The sequence below is a fragment of the Canis lupus genome, chromosome 2 (genome assembly GCF_048164855.1).
Source record: "Canis lupus baileyi chromosome 2, mCanLup2.hap1, whole genome shotgun sequence".
NCBI classification, from domain to species: Eukaryota; Metazoa; Chordata; class Mammalia; order Carnivora; family Canidae; genus Canis; species Canis lupus.
Window position 1 is genome coordinate 12,061,444 of NC_132839.1, and position 25,732 is coordinate 12,087,175.

Consider the following 25,732-nt stretch of genomic DNA (forward strand, 5'->3'; position numbering starts at 1 on the left):
AGAGTTAGATATAGAAACAATAAGTCAAGAATTAGAATCTTCAGGAAACTAGAGTGCCTCAGTGCTAGTAGATCACTCAAACAGTAATAGGTTGGGGGTGATCTGATCTCATAGCATTAAGAGTAAAAACTGCATTTTTCATGAATCTATGATACTCACTATCCCCAAAAGGTTGAAGAATTTTACTGAATATGTTGATGATTATTCAAAAATATTATCACTAGGTCATTTGGAACATAAATATGGGGGAGTTTCTAACCTGCCCCATTTCCTCCAGAAAACCCTCCCTTAATGCTCAAGTTGGAGATAATTACTATCTATAAGGATCTTCTACTTTTACCTATCAAAAGACTGACCACAGTATTAGGTGATTATGGTATTGTTTGTGCCCTTTCAATTGACCCTTATTTAGGGTCATTCATACTACCAAGGCCATGAATGTTACATTCCAGCTGCATTCCCAATACTATTCAGCATTTGCTTATAACATACTAGTTATTTTATTGATATTGTTGAAGAAGGAAAAATGAAAGATTTTGGGGGGATGCTTGGATGGCATCCTACTTGATTTGGGCTCAGGTCATGATCTCGGAATCATGGGGTGGAGCCCCGTGGGGCAACTGCACTCAGTGTAGTCTGCTTATCTCTCTCCCTCTGCGCCTTCCCTAGGTTGTATGTATACATGCACTCTCTCTCTAAAACAAATGGATAAATAAATAAAGTCTTCAAAAAAATAAAAAAGGTTTTGCTGTTGTTATTGTTTGGTAGATTTTTCTTTTTCTTTTGTGAACCATCTTTAAGGCATACATCATTGAGAACTGTATCAGGTATATTCTAAGACCTCTGTACCTATAATTTATTTAATCTTCACAATCTCCTTTTGACATTAGTATCGCTACAGTTCCCATTTTTCCAGATTAAGAAACAAAAGGTAGAAATGCTTCTCCAGCATCACATGGTAAGGAACAGATAGAGCCAGGTTCCAAATCCAGGAAACCAACCATTTGCTAAGGTAGAAACACTTGACAGTGATAAAGACTTCTATGACATGGTCCAACACACACCATTTTGAGCCCATTAGAAAACAAAGCTATTATTAATAGTAAGAGAATGGAAAAGAGATCGTAGAAACACTTCATTGATTTCAAAGTGTTTCCACTACCAGTGATGAGGATTTATATAATTCAAACAACCTCAGTGGTGCATGAAGAGGTGAAATAGTGAATAAAAATATCAGCATTTCTAGTATCATCAATCACAAAGTGAGTCAGCAGGCTTGAAGCAATCTCTTACTGACGATATTTCTAAAATTGATCATTTAAACAAGGTAGGGAACATAAAAGAGCTGGACATGCCTAATGATATTTGATCATCCTTGAACAGAATTTTGAGGGAGATGAGGTTAAGATGAAATAAAAACTGGTTTCACTCATAATTAAATAAAAAGTCTATCAACCTGAAATATTATTTGTATAAGATTATTTCAGCAAAATGAATTAAGATTTTTAATATTATTTTAAGATTTAACATTTTATTCATCCTTCAAAACTGCCAGATAGATCTTTATATAGAAAATCTGCAACTCATCATAAAGATGTAAGTTCTTTTTATATCCTATAAACAGCACATACTTGTCTTTTTCTTTCATCCTCATATTATCCTCCAAGATTTCATGGAGATTGTAGTTGTTTACAGAAAGGAAAATGGTATGAATTGGATTATTCAAAGTCCTCTCCCTGTTGTTTAGGATTCTAAGAGGAATAGGAGACACAAAGTTATTAATAACTGTGGTATCATTAAGATGTCTGGTAAAATTGCACTATAGCCTGCTATTCTACAAGACCTGCGTTTAAAAGATTAGACAGAAATTATTTAAGAAAAGGTTATCTGAAAAGACTGAACATCACTGTAGGCATATGAACATACACAGGAAGAAGGTGAAAAGTGTAAACTAATCTCCAGGATCCTTAAGTGCTTTGTATGGAAAATATCTAGTTATGCCATTATTAAGCTGTTTTAGTATAGCACTAAAATGAGTAATTTATGTATTATATTTATGCATAAGGAACCAAGCTATTGACAGTAAATTATAGAAGTAAAGTAATATGCCTGCAGAATATTATTAGAATTCTCGATTACATGGTTGGTGGCTTACTCAAAGAACACATCAGAATAGAGCAAGTATTAAGAAGTAGTGATGAAAGAAGGACTTACAACATATTCCTAAGATAAGAAATGATTATATTAAAAGATTATTATATTATGCCTGGTAGGTGAGAAGTATTTTAATAAAGATGGCAATATTTCAATTCGGGTTCATACTACCTAAGCCTCGACACAGTTAACATTTTCAATTTTGAACATGTGATCGGAAGGTTGTGTTTTCCCCATATATCCCTTGAAATACCTTGACATATCTTTCAGCACCTTCAGCACCAGGCATAATAAATGAGCATTTTCCTTTTTCATTTTGTCATTAGACCAAAGGATAAATAATATAATGTGAATGATACAGAATTTCTTGTGTTAAGTGAATGCATATGTTTGTATATGTATGTATTGTATGTATATGGATATGTATATACACACATACTTGTTACCAAAATTCTATTAATATAATCACATGGCTGTAAATAATACATAATTTCATTAGAAGTAGAGGCAGAAGAGGTGAAAAAATTGAAGGATAGATATGGGGAGTAAATATAGGTTTAAAGATACATTACTCATATAAAAAGATGTTAAGCTTTACAATTGTATCTGAAGGTGACAGTATTGCAGTATTATAGCTATAATGACATTTTGGAATCATCTCCTCTAGTGGTTCATAACTAAAAACAGATCTTAGTGAATTTTTTTTGTGTACAGCAGACCCGGCCCTCCTCTAAACCTACCAAATCAGGATTCTCAGGGTAGGACTCAGAAAGGGTTGAGATATGCATTTTTGATTAAGTATCTCAGATGAAGTAAAGTTTCCTCATTTTACTTCTTTTACCTAAGACAGCACATTCTAACTCCTAAGTTTTACAAAAAATATTTTGTAATAAAAGGAGAAAATATATTTTCTTCATTGTCTGAAAGCATAGAATTTAAATGTTGTTATCCCATTAAATCATAACGCTGCATCGTAATTATTTTCCTAATCGTTTGAAAAAACAAATAGCTCAAAAAAAAAATGTCATGGTGATATGTTAGATCTTCATTGTTATACAAAGTTTTTCAAAGAATGTAAATGAAGAGAGGAAAGGAAGTCTTGATATAATCAGTGTTTCTTCTTGTAGTAAGATTTGAAAGCAGGAGCTTCTTTGGCTTGGTATTTATATTTTATCACAACTGCAGGCTGGATGCAGGCTTTATTCTACAACTTTTCCAATTTTTAAAAACATGAAACTTTATTTTCCTCCAAAATTAAATTCTGGTGTCCTTGGCAAGATAATAGCCTAATTATTCTGTTGCTCCTTTTTGTATGTTTTACTGCTGTCACTCCAAACACAGTGGTTAAGGCTAATGACACTGGAGTCAGACAAATCAGCCATCATCTGCCAATTCATCAACTCATGTGATCAACTTGCCCCTTGGCTATGATCCTCTGGATGGAAAAGTAGCCATGTTCTCGCTACTCATTCCTCCACAAACATATTGAACAGCTATCCTATCAGGGACTACAGTATAATCATACACTCAAACTTCATTCTTTGTTTCCAGAATGAATCATCAGCAAGAGATGCATCTGTGAATGACACCTATTCTGTCCTGTATGGCTTTTAAAAGCCACGCAGTCCCATTTTGCACCCAGCAATGTATACCTTAACCACTATCTTCTAGCCCACTCCCTGACCTCTACTTTTGATGCAGACTCTAGAAGGTAAGATGAAAGCAAAGACTCCTAGTATCCTTTTATCTTTGAGTGAATCCAAATTGGCCTTTAAAGAATGTTCATGAAATGTCCTATTTTTATCACATCATTTTCTCTATTTTTTAATCTTCCTGAAAATATTGTAACTTGTAGCTGTGTTTATTAAAAGCGAAACTTTGAAGGACAATATACAGCTAAAACAGGAAATTTCTTTCCTTTGCACTTGTTCTAAAAGACAAGTTAATGGGTTTACCAAAACTCACTGTGCTTTCTATGATGCAAAGTTTTAGTGGCTCATAAGACTTTATTCTTTTAACAACATGTTATACAGCCTGTGCTCTCAGGACTTGGGACAAAGATACTACAAGCTAACAAACTTGTATAACACAACAAAAATGTACTATTTTCTTAACCACTTACTATTTATCTTTTTGACTATTTTTTGCCAAAATACCATACCAGAAATTTTATACCGATTCCCCTAACAAAGAGATTTGTATGTATTTGTATTGTATTTGTATTGTATTTGTAATGGACTCTTCCTTAATTTCACTATAAATGTTATTCTAAGTTTTAGTTGCAAAATGTACCATTGTCATCAGTTCTTTTGTGGTTCAAGGATTCCTTCTGAGCAGTTTTGACATTTTTGTGTACCACAGTACAACAAAACAATAAGCTTCAGTAATGAAAACAGTTATGGTAGTGGCATACAGGCAGGCACATAGACCAACGGGACAAAAGAGAGAGCCCAGAAACCAACTCACGTATACTGTCAACTAATCTTTGACAGGGGTGCGAAAAATACTTCATGAGGAAAGGACAGGCTTTTCAACAAGTGGTGCTAGGAAGAGTAGATATCCACAGGCAAAAGAGTGAAATTGATCCTTGTACTGTACACAACAATCAAGTCAAAATGAATTAAAGATTTCAATGTACAACCTGATACTGTAAAATATCTTAGAACAAAACAGAGGAAAAGCTTCAAGACATTGGGCGTGGTAATGAACTTTTTAGGCAAGACACCAAAAGCACTGGCCACAAAAGCAAAAAAAAAAAAAATAGACAAGTGGGGTTTTATCAAACTAAAAACCTTCTCAAAGCAAGGGAAACCATCAACAGAGTAAAAGGACAAGCTAGGGGAGCCTGGGTGGCTCAGTCAGATAAACATCTGCCTTCTGCTCAGGTCATGATCTCAGGGTCTTGGGATTGAGTGCCCCATTGGGCTCCCTGCTCAGTGAGGAATCTGCTTCTCTATCTCCTCTGCCTGCTGCTCCCCCCTGCTTGTGCTCTCTCTCCAGCTCACTCTCTCACTCTCACTCAAATAAATAAAATCTCTAAAAATAAATAAGCTATTAAAGAAAACTTTCAAAATCATACATCTTAGGAGAAATTACTAGATCCAAAATATTTCAGGAACTCTTACAACTCAACAGCAAACATCAAATAGACCCTTTAAATACTGGGCCAAGGATTTGAATAGGCCCAGGCTCTCTACAAAAGACATACAACTTGCCAACGCCTATATGAAAAGATACTCTCCATCACTACTAATCCAGGAAATGCAAATCAAAATCACAGTGAGATATTACCTCATTATCTGTTAAAATGGCTATTACAAAAAAAAAGATAAAAGTGTTGGCCAGGATGTGGGGAAATTGGAACACTTTACGCTAAATGAAATAAGATGGAGAGACAAATAAGATGATTCCACTCTCCTGAGGTAACTTAAATAGTCAAACTTACAGAATGGTGGTTGCCAGACACTGGGGGGTGGGGAAAACAGGGAGTTGCTGTTTCAAGTATGTAAATTTTAGTTTTAAGTCTATGAAGTTTCAGCTACATGGCATGAGTTCTAGTGGTCTGCTATAGAATGCTGGGACTATACTGTGTACTTAAAAATGTGTTCAGAGAGGTCACCTAGGTGGCTCAGTTGGTTAAGCACCTGACTTCATCTCAAGTCATGATCTCAAGGTCCTGAGATCCAGCCTAGCCTCTCTGAGCCCTCCTAGCTCCCTGCTCAGTGGGGAGTCTACTTGTCCCTCTGTCCCTCCCCTTGTCCATGAGCAGGCTCTCTCTCCCTCAAATATCTTTTTAAATGTTTTAAGAGGTTGTGTCTCATGGTAAATGTTCTTCCTATAATAAAAAAAAATAAAAATATATATAGAACAAGTTGTATTACATAAAGCTTGAAGCCTACAAAGTGGAAGAACCCCCAATATGCCATGTGTTTATGAAAATCTGTGTATTCTCGAATATCAAGTCATCTGTTGAAAATTATGTGTAAAATTTATAAGGGGTTTCACTGCACCTAAAGTCACATTTTAGTTATGAGATAGCATAAGAAAGACGAAAGGACAGTCTTATAAAAATAAAAAATAAAATTTAGCCAACCACAACATTAATATACAAATGATATAAAATTATATTAACCAGTTACAACCTTGTGAATGTATTATCTCGTATAGAAGATTAATGCATAGTCACTCTTCAGAAGTAATTTAAAATGTTCAATAATTTCTGTGAAAATCAATCAAATTTGAAATGCATGTTTAAAATGTTTAATTATCTTTTCTTCTGTAACTAGAATATTGACACAGACTTCTTAAATATTTCCAGGGACAGTAATAGTCCAGAACACTTTAAGAAACACAAATCTAGCATTTGCTTCCAATTCCCTTAGCAAGTTATCATGCTGAAACTGATTCTTTGGATGGTCATATTTGTTCCAGTATAAAATGGGAAATGAGAAACTCATCTTTGTTTAGTTCACAGGTTTTTAAAAAATATATGCATTGAATTCCCTATCAGGACATATCATTTATTGTGATGTTTTATGAACATCAAACAATTTACTCTGTGCAGTAATCATCTTTTGACAATATAAGTATTGTAGAAGTATTGTATTGGTGATTCTGAGGTTACTAGTTAGGCTACTCCAAGTGTCTGGAACACATTCTAGTTATTTTATATTCTAAATGTAAAATATTAAACTAAAATCCAAGTTCTTCTAAAGCCATCACCCAAGGAATATTTTAGTATTTGAACACCACATTAAATTGTTTGATGATTTTTTTTTTAATTTAAATGTTGTTAATTGACATACACTGTAATATTGGTTTCTGGAGTAGAATTCAGTGATTCATTGCCAACATGCAACACCCCAGTGTCCATCACAGGTGCCCTCTTCCCTTCCCATTTAGCCCATATCCCAACCCCATCCCTCCATCAACCCTCAATTTGTTCTCTTATCCTTAGAGTGACTTACAGTTTGTTTCCCTCTCTCTTTTTGGATATATATTATATATATTATATATATTATATATATGTTACATATATTATATAGTTATATTATATATATTATATATATGTATATAGTCAATATATATAGTCAATCATTCAGTAATACTTCAAAACCTCAAAAGGTCCCTCAAAAAATACATACTAAGACACTCTGTCCTTTTTCAATTCTAAAAAAAAAAAAAAAAAAAAAAAAGTTTTCTGCCATGTTCACATATATTTACTTTGTTTCTGGATGGTGAAGACCCTTTGAGCATTCATATTGAGGGACATGTGACTACTTTTGCCCAAACCCCTTTCCTCAAGAGCTGGCTAATCAAGGAAGCAGAAAACAACCACAAAAAAACAAAAACAAAAAAACAACCAAAAAAGAAACCTACAGCAGCAAACCAAAGGTAGTGAAAATATAACAGAAGACTTAGAGTAATTTGACACTTTATTTTTTTTTTATTTGACACTTTAATATATTATCTTGAGTAAATCTTAACTCAGACTTTTCTACACATATTTTAGAGTTTAATACTGCTTGGCAAGAAATTAGATGTGAGACACTATCCTTTCTTCATAAAGTACTTTTCATAGAGCACTTTTTCATAAAGTACTCTACCCAGCCCTATACTCTCCTCAGCATCATTTCTCCCAGACATTCTCTCATGAGACTCTACAGGGAAGATACAAAGGAAATAAAATAGGAGATAATAAGATATTTTACTCTATTTTTTCTTATGAGGCTGTTTGTATGGTTTTGGTTTGGTTTGCTTTTGCTTTTGTAGAGACCTTACCTTCACTCAACTTTTGCATTTTAATAGTCAACAGAAAAGCCCTGGAATTCAGCCTCTCTTTAAGGCCAGCAAAATGCATATGTAATCTTTATGAATCATTAGTAATGAGACTTACACAAAACCTCATACCCTCATATATTAGGAAGTACATCATCCTTCCTAATAGTAACTTATATACTATCTGAAAGACCATTAACAAAATACATTTGAAATCTCTCTTTTAATTTTCCAGTGCCTTCACTCACTCTGAAAGAAAATGTAGTATTTAAAAATAGCCAGACCATTTAGAAACAAAGCTTGACAATAAGCACAGCATTAATTATCTGGGGTAAAATCCCAGATATGCCTATGATGCACTAAAAACAGTTTTCTTAAAAAAATAAATAAATAAAAATAAAATAAAAATGGTTTTCTTGTGTGACACATGTTCTGGCTCAAAAGACAATTTTTATTTATTATTTTTATTATTTTTTAAAGATTTACTTATTTGAGAGAAAGAGAGAAGGAGAGAGAATGGGGAATGGACAGAGGGAGATGGAAAGAATCCTCGAGAAGATTCCCCACTGAGCGTGGAGCCTAACACAGGGCTCCATCCCAGGACCCTGAGATCATGACCTGACCCGAAATCAAGTGGGGGGGGGGCACTTAACTGACCAAGCCATCAGGCATCCCACAAAAGATAATTTTTAAACCACAGTTAATACATGATAAGATAGATTATAGTTTCTCAACACTGCTAGCAGGTAGGTATATTGCCTCCAAAGGTAAAATTATTCTGGGTTTACCAATTCTAGCATGATTCCTTTCTATAAACTGGCGTTATTACTCTATAATCAGACTCACCGTCCACTTTCCAGACTTAAGTACCTCTGAGGTTCCACTAAATTAATACATGTGCAAAAAGAGAGGAGTCAGGTTTCTCAGCAATTTAAGAGTTTTACTTCTAAAACAAAATGACCTGGCACCTACAAAGTTTTGTTGATTTCGAGCATTAAACCACAGGCTTAATAATACACGGTATATATACTAAGAAATAATAATACTGTGTCTTCTCAACTAATTCTTACTTTCATGATGTTTTTATCAAATAGTTTTCCTTATAAAGACAAAAGCACCCAAGAGTATCACCAATTTCCACAGCATTAGTCAAATAGTGGCAGGTGCTATTGCTTAGTATTTCCAATAATTGAAGTAATAGCTGTAACAACTGATGAAGCAGACAACAGTAACACCTTCCTCGTCACTGTTTCCTAGGACTCCCTTAAACCACCTAAAGAGTTGGGCTGGGTGTTCTGTGGCTTAGGGATTAAAATTTATATATTATATATATATATATATATAAATTGACCGAGGAATGTGTTTAAGTGGTGAATTAGCTTGTCCTCCGGCAAAAGGCACACTGTGTAATTGCTACGAGTAAAACCAGTAAGTATAAAGTAAAATGTGACAGCCCGAGAAAGGCAAACAGTAAGGGAGAATGAGTTCTAATAACAAGTAATTTATTTTTCACCCCAAGTGACTTCATTTAAAAGAGTTTATGCCCGAGAGAATTCAATCCATACACAGTGATCCTAAAACTCTGGGCTGTTAGTGAGACATCTTAGGCGGGGAGGTCACACCACCAGGGTGCAGGTCAGGATGGATCATCGACCAGGCCAAAACACAGGCCAAGACCATAGGAAGGCAAAAATTAAGTTTTTGAAATTTGTGTATGTGAATTTTGGTATCTTCACCTTTCACCAACTGAACTGAAAGAAGACAAATACTGTGGGCAGAATTGGTTAAGATGAGTCACTCATCAGCATGGCCTTCACAGACATCTCTGTTGGCAGCTCCCGACTTCATCTTTTCTGAGCACTTCTGAAGGCCCCTATCTGGCGTGCCTGTCTGGTATTCGGAACAGAACAGCCTTTGAAGAATTTGATATATTCCCCGAAGGCCATTCTGCATCCTTAATCCAAAGGACCAGAACTTTCTGGCGGACATTTACCTTTATCTTTGCAGCCTACCATGGAGAAAGTCATGTTTTGCTTCTTCCTCCTGTATTTATTCACTTACATTTCAACCTTCTGTCCCACTAAGCATTCCTTTTTCATCTGGTTAAAACATTCTCTCTCTTTCTCCTCTCCTCCTCCCTTGCTCTCCCCCCATCCATGGCTGACAGGGTTTTCACCCTGTCCTCAACAGAACCTCCACACCTAACAATTGCTGACAGCACAAGGGACCAGACTGTTGCAGAAGCAGACAGAAATAAGGAGCCTTCTAGTCTTCTACCAGTTGAAAGAGCAACAGGAGGCCCACTCCCTGTCAACAGGCATCACAATTTCTTAGAGAAGAAATCAAATTAAGCACATTCATTTGTTCAGCTCTTGGTAGGTATATGGGTGTCTCCCAGAGATTCAAGGTGAAGCATTCAGAAGCCTTCATCAGCCACAGCGTTCAACAATCTTGCCAGGGGGTGCTTCTTACTCCCAAGTACCAACAAATGCCACAGTTATTTTGTATATGAAGTAGCATTACTTTTAGACAGTCCTGTTCTACACCAAGGGAATTAATCCCGCCTGAAAAATGGTGTGCATTGTGGCCATACAGACAAGGACGGAGCCCGCAACCACAAGTGATTTCAAACTGAAAGCATCTCCTATCTGATGCAAGGAAGTAGAGAAAGGGAAAAACAAGCATGTCAAGAAAGACTCATTAACCAAGACAAAGCAGTCATGATCCCTGGGTACAACGGCACTTGTTTATAATTCAAGTCTCTTAATGAGAATTTAATTCACTTTTTAATTTTGTCACATATTTGGTTACACTTTTATTCCCCCGGAATATCCCAAATGTCTTTTGATAACATAAATTAAACTACAAAGAGAATACAGAGGGCACGTGGCACATTCGGCAGAAAGGCAGAAATCACAAAGGAGACGCATCTTACAGGCCCACCTCTCATGGTTGGGTAGGAGCAGCCTGCACACCCTGTTTGCAACCTTTACACACATACGAGAAGAATGAGCCTGTTCCAGTCCAGGGAATTCTGGTTTTCTTTTCCAAGCAGTGATGGGGACCCGTAGACCCAACAAGACAATGCAAAGGCAGTTATCGAACTACATGTATTTGCTCAACGTGACCAGGTTGGTGACACTGGCTTGACTCAAGTCAGGAGAACAAGCGGCCAGGTAAGCTTTAAGTCCTCAAGAGTCCAAGTTCACATTCCCACTTTTATTCATATTCCTCTACTTTCCACCATCTTTTTTCTGTGACACAAGACTGAATAAATTCTACCCTACATTAGTGAGATGACTGATGACTTTTTACTACATTTTCTTTCATTTGAACATGGTTTTTATTAATGATAATACTATTACAATAAAGTAAGGTTCCCTTTGACAAGATGAGTGGCTAGTAAACTATGGGGAGGGCAACTCTGGCTCTAATTGTGTTCAAACATATTACTTCAGGTTCTCCTGTATCTTCAGTCTTTTCTTGAAAGAGTGTAAGCTATGGTACTCCTCTTCCTGATTTCTGTTGCCTAATTCTCTCCCACCCCACCATATCCTTCCCTCCCTTCCCCTCTACCATGATGGTCTCTCTTTCACTATGACTCTTCAGTAAGGTCCTCCTGTAGCTCTTCACATCCTTGCTGACCTCCAGTTTCTGACCTGCACCTTCCTCATTTTAGAAACCTAGCTCTTTAATGGGTTGTCTTCCTCCCTGAATCACAGATTGCCTTCTGATCAGTATTTTTCAATTAAAATTTGTCCAAATGGTCCACAATCACAATACTGTGTAATTATCATCACTGTCCTGATTAAAATACACTTAAAATGAAGATAAGAATCAGTGTAGCAAAAGAAAGTGGCTTAGGACACACAGATTGAGGAAAGGACATTTGTTGAGTTCCTGTCTCCCGGCCTCCCCAATATGTGACCAATGTATGGTTTCCTTCGTCCCCTCCCCGCTGGGCTCCATCTTGGGAACGAACTGGGGGATTCCGCACTACAAACTGCAGCTGCTCCCTCCTCTCTACCCTGAGGAACTGCCAACAGAGCAGCTGAGATTCCTGTCAATCCTTAATTCACCTTCAACAGCAAAAATGCTCCAGCACCAAAAAAAGAAAATAGCATCAGGCTTATGAACAATAAATTGCCTTTCATAGAAAATGGACTTCTGTCTGCTAAATAGAAAAATAGATCAGAAATTATAGAGGTTATGATCACAGGCTTCAGTGTAAGGGAGATCTTGGATTGAACTACCACTCGAATATTTACTTGACAGGTAATCTTGGGCAAAGTATTTCATCTTCTAAGTTTCAGTTTCGCCAATAAAGTGGAGGTAATAATCTACCTACCTCACAGAACTGCTGTTAAGATAAGTGAAATAATTAAAGCAAGGGGTACCTCATCTCATACCATCTTCTTGTTTTGTTTTGTTTTTTTATTTTTTTCACATCATCTTTTTAATGCTCAAAAAATTTTAAAAACAACTGTGAAATAATTTTTCCAACTAATTATTGCATTATTATCTAATAAACCTGGGTCATGTTAGCTGGTTTCACTTTAGTTTCAGGAACTTCAGAACAAATTGTAAGTAGCATTTCTACTCATTCAGGGAACAGGACCACAGGAGCACTGAGGTCCTGAACAGAACATGATGGGTAACTAGAACTCTCCAAGCTCTGCAGTAGTAAGGGAAGCTAAGTCAACTCTTCTGCAGATACGAAGAACAAAATGAAGTCTGTCTTAATTGGTACAGCTGGATCTTTAGAATTGTAATGTGGCTGACCAAGATAAGGTCACGAGACGCACTTTTCATTCTGTAAGTCAACTCCCAGTTGTCCAAACTTATCTTTTCCTTTTTGCTGTATTTGCTCTTTTCTGTGATTTGAGGCATCATCACTTCTGTTAAGTAAACCCTGACTTAATATGTATTTAGAAAAGCAAATGTCCCCACTACTGTGCTTGCACATACAATACCTAATCACCTAACCATCATTTCCTAAATGTGTGATAAAATGACATTGACTCGTTCTAGAGTGGGTGCTAACACAAGGCCTCTCATTCACTTGTTTGCTTATTTAACCAATGGATACTCATCCTTTTGTCTTCCTGGAAATAAAACTATGAAAGATTACAATATAACCATTCTCTAAGTGTTTTAGTTCTATAAATATTCTCTGAGAGATTAGTTGATACTGATAAAATGACCATTTCTGAAGAGAATATGAGAATGCGAACCAAAAAATTAGGCTTCTTTTTGCTAAATCACCAAAGATGCCTTTTGCCAAGACTCAAAATGTATTAGAGATGTCCTCCTCAAACAGGAACTTTATTTACATATTACTAAATGACATTGTACGTGATCAGAAAATGTTGAGAATCTAATTCTCAAAAGCTCAGTGAAAATAGCACTACCAAAAAAGGTCGACAGCTTCATGAGCTGACTTTGAATGCAAAGAAAGTATCAAGTACAGTAATAAGCATCAAACAAAATTGGAACTGGCTCGCCTACGTCAATGTCTATCAGTTTCCATAATAACATTTCACCTTTTGAACTTGGTACCTTCTTCGTGATCTACAGCTAACTCATCCAATTTTGAGTGGCTCTCAACAATTCTTTTTATTGTATTGTTCCTAGTGTACACCACATTAACTTTGGCTTCTTACTACCTTTTGTATTGGTGCTAGAGATTGTTAACTTAATTTTTATAAAATTTCCAGACTTACCTTATGTCCTGAATGAAAGAGCATTCTAAAAATCTCTCTCAAGGCTTTGTGATTGTAACAGATTATTATCTTCTGTAGAGGGCAAAATATATCTAATCCAGTATTTGGAAGATGAAATAGAAGACATTGAACACTTTGAAATGTAAAATATTTACACAGAAAATAAATAGTTATACAATAGTTAGAACAATTTTGTTAAGAAAATATCAAAAGTATCCCCTGCCTGTCTCTGATACACAGGGTTTTCTGTGTAATACTTTTTAGATGATGTGAGTATTATCTGCAGAAGAGTTCAATAAATATTGCAAGAGAAAATTTTATTCTTAAATGTGCTACAATAATATAATGTAGTAATGTATAGGCAACCTAAATATTCTTTGTCTGCAGTTGACCAATGAAAGGCATCAGAGAATAGCAAAAAAAAAAAAAAAAAAAAGAAAAGAAAATGACAGGGTACAACAATGAAGCCCCAAAACTCCTCATCTTTCTCAGTTACAGGAAAAGCTTTATTCTTTGTCCTCATCTATGCCATGAATGAACCAACCAACTAAATCTAATGTAATTTTAGTAGATTTCTATCATAAAGCAGGAGCCTATTATAGACTCAATTTCTTACCTTATATAGAAAGAGAGGTTTAATACCTAAGAACATTCTTCTAGCCGAGTTTTGGTAATCTATACAAAATTCTCCTGATTTATTTTTTTAAAGATTTTATTTATTTATTCATGAGAGACAGAGAGAGAGAAGCAGAGACATAGGCAGAGGGATAAGCAGTCCCGATGTAGGACTCGATCCCAGGACCCCAGGATCACAACATGAGCCAAAGGCAGATGCTCAACCACTGAGCCACCCAGGTGCTCAATTCTTTGGGTTTATACTTTGAGGCAATATAAGCACAGTATCTCAACAATAGCTAATATTTATGTCAGTAGCAGAGTACCCTCTCTCACTGAATCTCAAAAGTAAAAGCCAATTAAAACTAAGACCCCTCTAATGCAACAATGTCTGGAAGATAAAGACTGCTAACAGTTGTACTGTGATAGACAAAAATAGGTTATAGGGAAAGCAGAAACAAGCACAAAGACATCGGAGCCTTTGTCTTGGAAAACTAGACATACATACATCCCTTTAAAATGAGGACTCTTATTTCTATAGCTCTCTTGATATGTGGAGAATGGGGATCAAAGTCTTACAAAAATCACCAGGTTGAGGTTTCCCATAATACACCTACACCCTGAGAGGGGGCAAACATCTGCACAGGGATCTTTCACAAGACCCTAGGATAGACAATGAAAGACTGAGTCATGGAGAACATGTGTTACTTTTCCACTTTGTCCAGATATCCACTGAAGTCCATCTTTCTTTTTTAAATGTCCAGTATTCAAGTGTTAAATTCAGTGTAAACACATGGTTAGCATAGGGCTAATTGAGTAGGCTAAAAATACAGAAGATAGCTCACAGAGGTCATATGGAGAGGAAAACTTTTTTTTATGTAACAAAAAAGATTTGTCATATATAAAACGAAAAGGATTAATATCTGTTATAAATAAGCACCTCTCATTTCAGAACAACTGAAGCCATAGAGATATGGACAAAAAATATATGAAGAAACAATTCACAGAGAAACACAAATGACTTAAAACATGAACATACAGTCAAAATTATTAGATGAGTAAAACCGTTGATAGTGACTGATAGCATATGGAGAAAAAGGAAATTCCCTACCACTCTTTGGGGAGGGTAAACTGGTGTGATCTTTCTAGGAAGAACATTTGGTGAAGTCTAATAAAAAATAAAACATACGGAGTTTGTCTTTTTTCCAAACAATTACTGTAATTTCACAGCAATTACTGTTTCATTTTTTTCCTATTTATTTTTCATTCAGTGTTTACTGTAAGCTCAGTGTCCACAGGTAATAAAGTCTTATCTATACTTTGCCTTCACATATACATTTTTAAAACCTCATTGAATACAGCCTATAGCTGTACTAGAAGATTTCCAGGACAGGTGTAAAACGGAGTCACTGCTGTTAATGTGGAAACAATTACCCATTAATGAAGAAATCTTAAACTTTACCTACAACTATGCTACCAGTAAATACAAAGGTATACATAGGTGGTATTCGCTGATATGAAAAAGATGACCACTACATAAAATGAGTAAACTCAGTTGCAACCTCTAATTTTAATTTTCCTTAAGATCTCATTTTCCATTTTGATATTTTTATTAATAATGATCCATTGTATAATGTGTACAATACATAGGAGTAGAAAATCACATGAAACCAGTAACAAAAAAAATATATGTATAATATATATGTATATGTCCTGCTTACCCTGATTACCTAAAATGTCTTTTTGTGGTTTTATTTTTTCTGTTAAAAATGTTGAGTGTGGGGATGGCTGGCTGGCTCAGTTGATAGAGCATCCAACTCTTGATCTTGGAGTTGTAATGTAGAGATTACTCAAAAAAGCAATCTTTAAAATAAATAAATAAAAATGTTCAGTGTGTAGCCTTGTTAATGTTGTATCTAACAAACAGACCAGTGATTCACATGTTCCTAACACCTTGCACTCTCAACTTGCAGAAATGAATTTTATACAGATGGTTTTTGAAAAGTGCTGATACCGATCAAGTCACATTAAAAAATATCAGTTTCGGTTATAACCTATTTTAAAAATCCTGAATTTTGGGATGCCTCGGTGGCTCAGGGGTTGAACATCAGCCTTCAGCTCAAGGCGAGATGCTGGGGTGCAGGACTGAGTCCCACATCAGGTTCTCCATGGGGAGCCTATGTCTCCCTCTGCCTATGTCTCTGCCTCTTTATGTCTCTCATGAATAAATAAATACATACATCTTAAAAAAAAAATCCTGAATTTCCTTGAAAACGTCCATTTAACAAACTATTAGGGACTACTCACAGATCAAGAGAGGGCATTTCAGAGGCTGCCTTGCTCCCCTTCCAGCCTGGACCTACTATATACACTATCATCTGGCCTGGGGCTGCCAGAGGGTGATTTCCTGATTTCAAACCTTTCTTAGGTGACTCATACTTTGAATGTTCAATCTCCACTTCCCTCAATAAAGTCTTCCTTTCTCTCACCTAAATCTCTGTGGGTAGTTTATTTATCCTTCTGTTGGAACATGGAAATTAAAAAAAAACAAAAACAAAAACAAAAAAACCACTCTACGGGAACTGAAGCATAGAAGTTCTCAACTTCAGAAAGAATTAAAATAAATTCAAAGCAGAAGACAAAATGCTGACTACAGAGTTCAGCATCCTATCTGATTGCATGTAAAAGTGATGACCTATTTTTGAGCATTTAAATGAAAGCACAATAGGGCCTCCCTCCGTAAGGGTGTGAATGCTTTATGTCAGTTTCTTACCCTCACTTTCAGAATCATAAATATTCTCCTGCTAAGCCCATCACATTTCTTATTTCTCCCTCACCTCTCTTCATTCCTTAATTCTGTCTTACTGTATCTGTTACCATGCCCTTGATTTCCTCAGTTGCTTCCTCTCCAATTCTCCTTCGGTGTCCTGCGGTATACAGCTTACGAAATCACCATTCATGGCTACTGGCACCCAGGGACACACATGCAGTTTTAGGGCCTCTCACTTAGATTTTGTTTGCTTCCTATTTCTTATATTCTAAAGTCTGTCATAATGACACTGACCTCCAGACCTTCCCAACCAGACTATGAAACTCATTACTGTTCAGAAGACACAGAAATGTGATTTTGGTTGACAAAACATTTCACATTTATAGCTTTGCATTGTTTCATAACATCCCTGTATCCCAAAGAGGCTTTTTTTTTTTTTTTTAAACACGGAGGAACCAACTTTTTATTTTTTGACATTTTCCAAGCTATTTTTACACTTTAGGAGGGTATTTTTTTTTCCAAAACAAAATGAGAGAGAGAGAGAGAGAGAGAATATCGTATCCAAGAGTATCAGGGGCCATTATAATAGAAAACAATTTCGTAAAGCATAGATTGTCAGACCCAGAATTTGAATGAAGTCTGCTCTATGTGGCTATGGCTGTTTGAGGGCTTGTTGACACTACTGTAATTGGGAGAACAAAGGTGAGCAATAATATTGAACGCTGGATGTGAGCAACCTTGATGAGGACTTTATTGTTAATCATTCTAAGTTGTTGGTTTAAGGTTTACAGCTGGAAGTCTGGCCCTGTTGGATTCACCAATTATAAAATGAATTTCCTTTTTGGTGTTCAGGAGGGAGAAAGTTCTCTCTGCCTTACTTCTAAGGAGTTTTCCACTACTATATTCCCAACACCTAGAAAAGTACCTGGAACATTCACTGACTTGGTGATTCTTATTCTAACAGCTTGGGAAGTGTTGTAGCACTAGATGTCCATCATTATCTTTGCTCATTCCAGAAAAAAAGCTTTTTTAAAAGGCAGCCTTTGTTTGAAATGTCACAGGACAGCACTAAAATCCCATATCTTGCTATAAATTCAAAATAGGAAAAATTCTTTAAACAATTATTCAAAAATAAAATTTGGAATTACGTATCGCCCCTGACAAGTTTTTTTTTTTTTTTTGAAAGGTGACAGGAAGAGTTCCATAATGTACTTTTTCTTATTAAAAAAAAAAAAAAACCTTAGGGCGTTCCTTATCTATTCAGGAGATTATCTGTTACCTAATTTGTCAGGAGTCAAACTGACTCTCCCAGGGGCAATCAAACTGCTTAAGTCTAACTCTATTGTCATGAACATTTTCCTCTTGGGGTATCAATAAAGCCATCAGTTTAACAACTCTCATTTTGAGGACAAAGATCAAGAAAAGGAAGAAGGAATGACAAAGACTACTACCAAAATAACTAAGATTAAATAAGCAAAACTTACTTGTAAGTATTGCTATGGCCCAAAGCAATTAATTCAATAGGATATATAAACATGAGATTTGCTTTACTTAGAAATTTACTTCTAATAAATAAATGTGATTATATAATTAACATTCTGAATTGAAACATATCTCACTACTCGCATACAGTTTCTGTTCTGTGCCTCAAAATGATTTCCATAATCCTTATTTCATCCATATTTGTCAGAGATTCTTCTTCACTATCAATACATTACCTTATTCCTAAGATTTATTTTAACCATAGTCACAGCAGAGACCAATTATTTAGCCACAGCATCCCAAGCAAATCTCTTTGTTTTATTTAGTGACAGAGAATGCTTCTTAGCTTCTGGGTATTTTCCTTCCATCTTAAAGATGTCTAAGCCTAACCAATTTTAAAAGTAATCTTATATTTCTTCAATATCTAGTACCAACAGATGAGAATATGTTTTTCTAAATACAATCTTTGGACAATTTCGAGAATGGAAACCTTTGAACCAGCTAGTCATTTTAAATTCTCCTAGCAAATATTTTTAGTAAAATAAGCAATTCAAATATGCATTACTCCACCGCGTCATTTGGTAAGAATATAGCTTCAAGCCAGTTGTCAAGGATGAATTGGAGGTATAAAATACCTAAGAATCTTGCTTGGGTGAAAGAGCAGAAGAATTAGTAAAACACCTCCAGAAAAAGACAAAACATACATACATACATATAGTGAGAATATATCATTATATAAAATATTTTAAACCCTTCTTTGAAATTGCAGCTGTCAGCCTTCCTTTTCTTCAGGGACACAAGCAGCTTTATTGACAGTGACCTTGCTCAGGAGGCCTGTGACAGAGCAACTGTGGAATCCACATGTTGAAGACATGGGCCTATGAGATGAGAATCTGAGTGCCTACATCACCTTTTTGCCAAGAGTCACCCTCTCATCAGAAACATCTGATTTGTTCTTCACCTGCATGAAAAATAAATCCTCACATTTGACCCCGTACCCACCCCCTTTTTTTTTTTTGGTGCCACAGCAGCTAGAATGAACATAACCCTTAACAAAAAGCTATCTTCCCCAATGCTGAGCATGACAGATTGACTAAATTTTTAATGATAAACAATTTGACCCTCAATGTGACTGTACAAGTTTGTAAAGCTTTGCACTATTCATACTTTTGAGTTGGTTTTGATCTTTTAGCCCGATGATTTTGATGGAACTCCTCAAAAACTAGGTTGCTGGGTTGAGAGTATGGCTATTTTTTTACTTGTACTAGTTTATCTCTTTCAAGGGTTTCAGAATTTTGAAATCTTTGTCACCCTGGGTTATCAAAATTCTATTAATGCAAAAATACTATGTAGTTTTAGCCAAGACGGAATTGTGGCACACAAGTCATCGCCTATAAGACTATGTTAGTATTAGATACTAGGGTGTAGGTTGGCAACTGCATTGCCAACTAATACAACTGTTCTACCATTTATGATAGAATATATCATAAAGTGGATCTCTACAGTGTATTAACAATGAAGACAAAGAATTAAGTTGTTAAAATAACATTGACCTCAGAGGTTCAAGACAATAGGGCAAATTAGAATGTAATTAATAATAATGGAAAAAAAAAAAACTGAATCAAGAGGGCCTTATTAAATTATAATGGGTTAACTTGGTAGACTCACTGCTATGCCAAGGCATGAACAACCTCTTTGTGTACCAAGTGCTTTAATGTGATATACCCCTTTTTCACAATTCTGTAATATAGGTATAACTTACATCTTATAGATAAAAATAAAAGGTTGGTGAGGCTAAGCTGTTGGCTCAGAGTCACATGGTAATCAAGCGTTAAGGCTTCAAGCCAATACTTTTATCTCTAAGCTCACAAGCTTAACCATTATTCTCAATGACCTCAGTGTAGCCAGGTAATATTAAAAAGTATTAGTGAATGTGTTCTTTATATTTCTGTCATATTATTCTTTATATCCTATAATTCTACCTTTTTTCCCCACTTGAAATAAGATCACCCTTGTAACAAATGTTAGCAGAACCAGAGAACAAAACTGTCAGTTCTCAACGTCAAAAGCAAGGGGGAAAAATGGAACCCAGGTAAATGTCAAGACCCAAAACTATACACTATCTTTACCTATGTGCCCCTTAGCTGTCCTGCAAAGAATCCTGTCTTCCATGGCAAGGCAAGCAATCAAACAAAAGTTGGTTGGATAAGATGCAGAAGTGGGTGAGGGTGCCTCAGGCTCAGTCAGCCCTTGCAGGTCCACACTCAGCTTGAGAAGCAGCCACACACCTTCTAAGAATACTTACTTCTTCCTTAATGACAAGTCAGATTCACTTTTCACTCCTTCAAACTATGGAACCTAATCATAAGAAGAATAACCATGTCTAGCCTTCTTAGAGTTTTATTTAATGAATATTAGTATTAAAATCAGTTATCAAATATACTTGTTTATTGCAATATTTTGAGTGCTATAAAGAGTTTGTAAAACCAAGGAAATTTACAAATAATTGTATTCTCTAGTTGCTTCTCTATGTTTATAGATTTTTTTTTGTACAAACTCTCAGGAACATTTTTTTAGGTTGCATAATTAGCATAGAGTATGAAACTTTATGGTTATTGCCATATCTACCTAGATACAATCACTCTCCTATCAGGAGAAAAATCATAGTTACACAAAATTATTAGGAAGTCACCAGTTCTAAAAAGCAACTAGATAGCGTGTGGCCCAGCAAATGTGAGAGTGCTATTCCCCAGGAAGGTGTTAAGCCATCTACTTAGAGCAATGCTGAGTGACTAAGTAATAATTGCTACCAGTAGAAGAAAATAGCTTTGTTTTCTGCTAGTGAAATTAAGAAGTTGAAACTAAGCTACTGTATAAACTTGAAGAACCATCTTTTAATAAGTGGATTAACTGCATTAATGTTCTTTAGCTACATTAATCTCCCATATTTGAACCAAGTCAGTTTTAACAAATGAAAACATGACTCTGTCTGGGTTAACTTTCATCTCCAGGAAAAAAAAAAAAAATTAAATACTAAATGAAAGATAGTTACTCATTATGTAGCAGGGCTGAGAAGCAAATGCTTTTCTATAGAATTCCCAGTGAGTCTAATAATACTAACTAACTCAGTCTTGAGAATTTTTGGAACCTCAACTATCAGAGTAAAGAAGCCAAATGGTACTGATTCAAGCTTCTTAAGGATGAGTTTCTATAATCCAGGGCTTTACACAAATCAAACATTATGTATTTCTTTCTCTTTAAGGATAATCATTGATAGATCTGTGCACATGATTTAATATATGCTCTGAATTATATGATTTAAAATAAGAGAAAATATGCAAATATTTTACAGTTTTAAACTTAATAAATAAAATTCATTATTAAAAGAAATAGTCATCTTAGTTTTAGGAGAGACATTTGGTCAACTTCAATATTATAAAAATGATTCCCAGAACACAGGAAATAGAAATCTACTTCCTCAGTGTATTAAACATTTATATCCAATATAAATTTGCAAGAATCCACCCTTAAATATAAAACTTAGCAGCATTTTCTTTTAAGTCACGGTTAAGACAGGATTATTAAATATTATTTCTTTCAACACTGTAGATATCCTATCAAATTTCAAAGAAATAATGCAATGTATTAGAATTAAAAAAGAAAAAAGATTTACCTTTTTTGTAGTTATGCTTAATATTAAGTCCTGATAGAAAACTTAAGGGAATTTACACAAGGTGCCTGGATGGCTCAGTTGGTCACCCATGCAACTCTTGATTCCAGCTAATGTCATAATCTCAGCATTGTGAAATCAAGCCCCACGTTGGGCTCAGCACTGGCTGTGGGGCCTGCTTAAGATTCTCTTTCCCTCCCCCACTGGCTCCCAGCCCACACACTCTCTCACTCTCTCTAAAAAAAGAAAAATAAAACTTAAGGGAATTTACAAATTATTAAAACTCAAAGGCACTCTTATGTAAGTAAGATGATAGTTTCAAAATCAGATGCTGGCTGACTGTTGGTTAGAGGTCTCTCTTGGTTTCTTGCCACATGGGCTTCATCAGAATGATGATGCTAGAGAACCAGAGAGGGCAAGCAAAAACAAAACAAATGTCAGATTCTAAAAGGAAAATCAACACTTATTCTTTATTTTTAAAGTCTTCCTAATAAATTAGGAGATAAAGAAATGTAATTGACATGATGAAATAATCTTCAGAAACAACACCCAGCATCTTTTTTCTCTTGTGTCACAGTCTTTTATAACCTAATCTTCTATGTGACATCCAATCCCTTCTCTTATAACCCATTTTTTAGAAGAAACCCCTAAGTTCAGCCCTCAACAAGTGGGAAAGGATTTCAGAAAGTCATGAATATTAGGAAGCAGAAACCACTGAGGGTCATTTTAGAAGCAACTAGCTATACATATATAGAGAAAGAAGGCATTCCTTTAATTTTTCCTGCAGAATGGTAGTGGGCTTATAGCTAAATATTAAATCCTTTTCATTTTGTCAACTTTACTGACAGTAGCCACATATCCATATTATCCATATTTATCTAACTGTCCACAGTTTATATCTATTACCTCAGTATTCCATCTAGTTAAGGCCACCTTTCATTCCTAAAGGGTCTCAATTTAGACAGTAATTTAAGTGCCCACCCTAGTTCTTTAGACCTTAAGTAGTCCCTTACAGAAGTTAATTATTTTAGATCTTAAAAACACAGATGACCACATAATAGATGAACATATTCCAAAAACCACTAGGATCTCTACAAAAGGGCAAGGAATTTGCCAATGTAATCAACGCTCCCTCAGTGCAGACAGACGACTATAATACAAGGGCAGAATGACCTTTGGTTACCTTAACAACTGATCATTCAGCTACTAATGTCCATAGGTCCTTTAAGAATAAAAACTTGTTACACGGATAACCTACAGGAGGTTTAAATTGCCATAAGCAAGTTTCGTGAAATTTTCCCATAATATCTATACCTCAATCAATCATCTCACACAAGTAATGAACATCTACAAGTCATCAATATCTTCAATTCTCCTATGGTAGCACTAAGGAAAATAAATATTTGACATGATTTATGGCTTCAATATATTTATGGTATCTTTTGTGAACAAAGACTCACAAAAGTTAACCAATAATGACATGAATTAAATGATCCAGGAGCAATTGATTTTTAGAGACTAATTTAGGACCAAAAAAATTAAAAAGAAAATTAATAATTAGACTATTTAAAGATGGTTTTAAAAAGTGTTGCTTTATCTGACTCTGAGAGAATAGTTCACACTTGGGTCAGAATACAGGAAAAGGCTTCATATCAGGTGATGAGAGCCAAAAACCTGGATGATCAGCAAAATACAGTCATGTGATCACCTAGTCAGTAGGTGTGATGAGCCTGGACGAGCAGAGCAGCGCCCAAGTGTCAATGCTTTCAAATACTGTTTAAGGGAGTCACTAGATCAAAGTGGCAATCTTTAAGGTTAATCGGATATAACTATGTAGGATGAATTCTGTGGGCAAAGATCAGAGGCAGAGAAACTTGTCAACCACTTTAAGTATCTTTCAAAAAATAACAAGTGGTGACAGTGAAATCAGAAAACAGACACATGGTGAGTAACAGGAAAAGCACCTACAGACATGGAAACTAATTGATCTCGGGGTTAAAAGGAACTAAAGGCAATTTCATCATCAAAGCTGGATGACCAAAAGCTAACAGTGACCTGCTAAATAATTCAAGCGGTCAAACTGAGTCAGGTGCAAGGAAACAATTATGTAATCCAGCCCCCGCCCCCGTCTTTTTTTTTTTTTTTTTTTTTTTTGGAGCCCTTTGCCTTCTCAGTTTGTTTACCTAGCTTTAATAGAGATGTGAACCTGATGCAAACTTTGCCATCACAGAAAGCACCTACTTTAGCATAAAGAAAAAAATAACAATTGTTCCACCTTTTGAGAAAAAACTGAGCACTAATGCTTCTAATTTCCACCACCATTCACAGTCGGGAAGATGACTGTAAGGACCTGTGCCAAAATGTAGACCACAGGCCCTATTTTAAGGGAACAGCTTATTTTCATGTTCAGCTGACTATTATGTGGAAGGAACTCATGCCAAACACATCATGATCCTCTGATCTTAAAGTAATGCTGAAATAGAAATTTTATGTTATCTGTCCCAGACTTGATCTTTTTTTCTCATCTACCCGAAAACCAGAAATTTCATTTATTTAGCTGCCATTTCTTTCTTGTCAAAAAATACTCATTATTCCTATTTTCTATTAGACTTGCTCAAAAATAGCAAAAGGAACCCCAGAGAGAGAAAGAGACTGGCAAAAAAGTTTAAGGTATGATGTGTATTTACAAATGCAGAGCAAAGTAACTGACTTCAGACTGCTAAATATACACCAAATTTGTGTACATCTAATTCAAAGGGAAATAATAATCTCCAGGTAAATAATTCTTTCCAAAGTATAATCTCTAGGGCTAGAACTAAAGAGTTTACATCAAGTAATTAAAGCTTCATAGGGAAGATGAACGGTTACTATGTAATTTACGTACACATAATTACCTATTTCCAAAACTAAGTTTTTCCTCTTAAAATAGTAACCAAAAGCAATATTTACAAGTGGCCCCAAAAAAGCCCTGGAAGAAAAATGAGTGCAAATATGACCCCTGCATGCAACATGCAGCACTATTAAAAAAAAAAAATAGTGATTTCATCACCTAATTATCATTTCCTTTTGTGATGAGAATGTTTAAGATCTAGTCCATCACCAACTTTGAAGTACATAACACAATAATGTTGGCTGCAATTCCAATCCTGCGCATTAGATCTCAAGAACTTACTCATCCTCTATCTGTAAGTTGATGCCCTTTTAACCACCATATCCCCAGCCCCTCCCCATCCTTCCAGCTCCTTAACCACCACTCTCTATTTCTCCTAGTTTTTGCTTTTTTAGATTCCACATGTCAATGATATCATACAGCACATTCATTCTCTAACTTATTTCACTTAACATAATTCTCTCAAGGTCCATCCATGGTGTTGCAAAAGGCAGGAATTCCTTCTTCCCCATGGCCAAGGATTATTCCATCATTATATATATATATATATATATATATATATATATATATATATATATATATATTCACATACTTGATATACACACACACACACAATCATATATATGTATTTATCACATCTTTTATCTATT

The 25,732-nt window shown here is 35.4% G+C and overlaps 1 long non-coding RNA gene across 2 annotated transcripts in view; it reads right to left on the minus strand.

Annotated features, from left to right (window-relative positions):
- The window catches only part of LOC140612313 (uncharacterized), a 394,544-nt gene extending 372,247 nt beyond the window's left edge, over window positions 1-22,297 (minus strand). Inside the window, exons 1-3 of one of the 2 annotated variants that reach the window (XR_012013589.1) lie at window positions 22,196-22,297; window positions 20,652-20,880; window positions 1,632-1,751 (exon numbers count right to left, since the gene is read on the minus strand). This is a non-coding gene — a long non-coding RNA (uncharacterized lncRNA). The remainder of the gene's footprint in view (window positions 1-1,631; window positions 1,752-20,651; window positions 20,881-22,195) is intronic. The other variant, XR_012013595.1, reaches the window with a different exon arrangement.
- Between the last annotated feature and the right edge of the window lie 3,435 nt (window positions 22,298-25,732).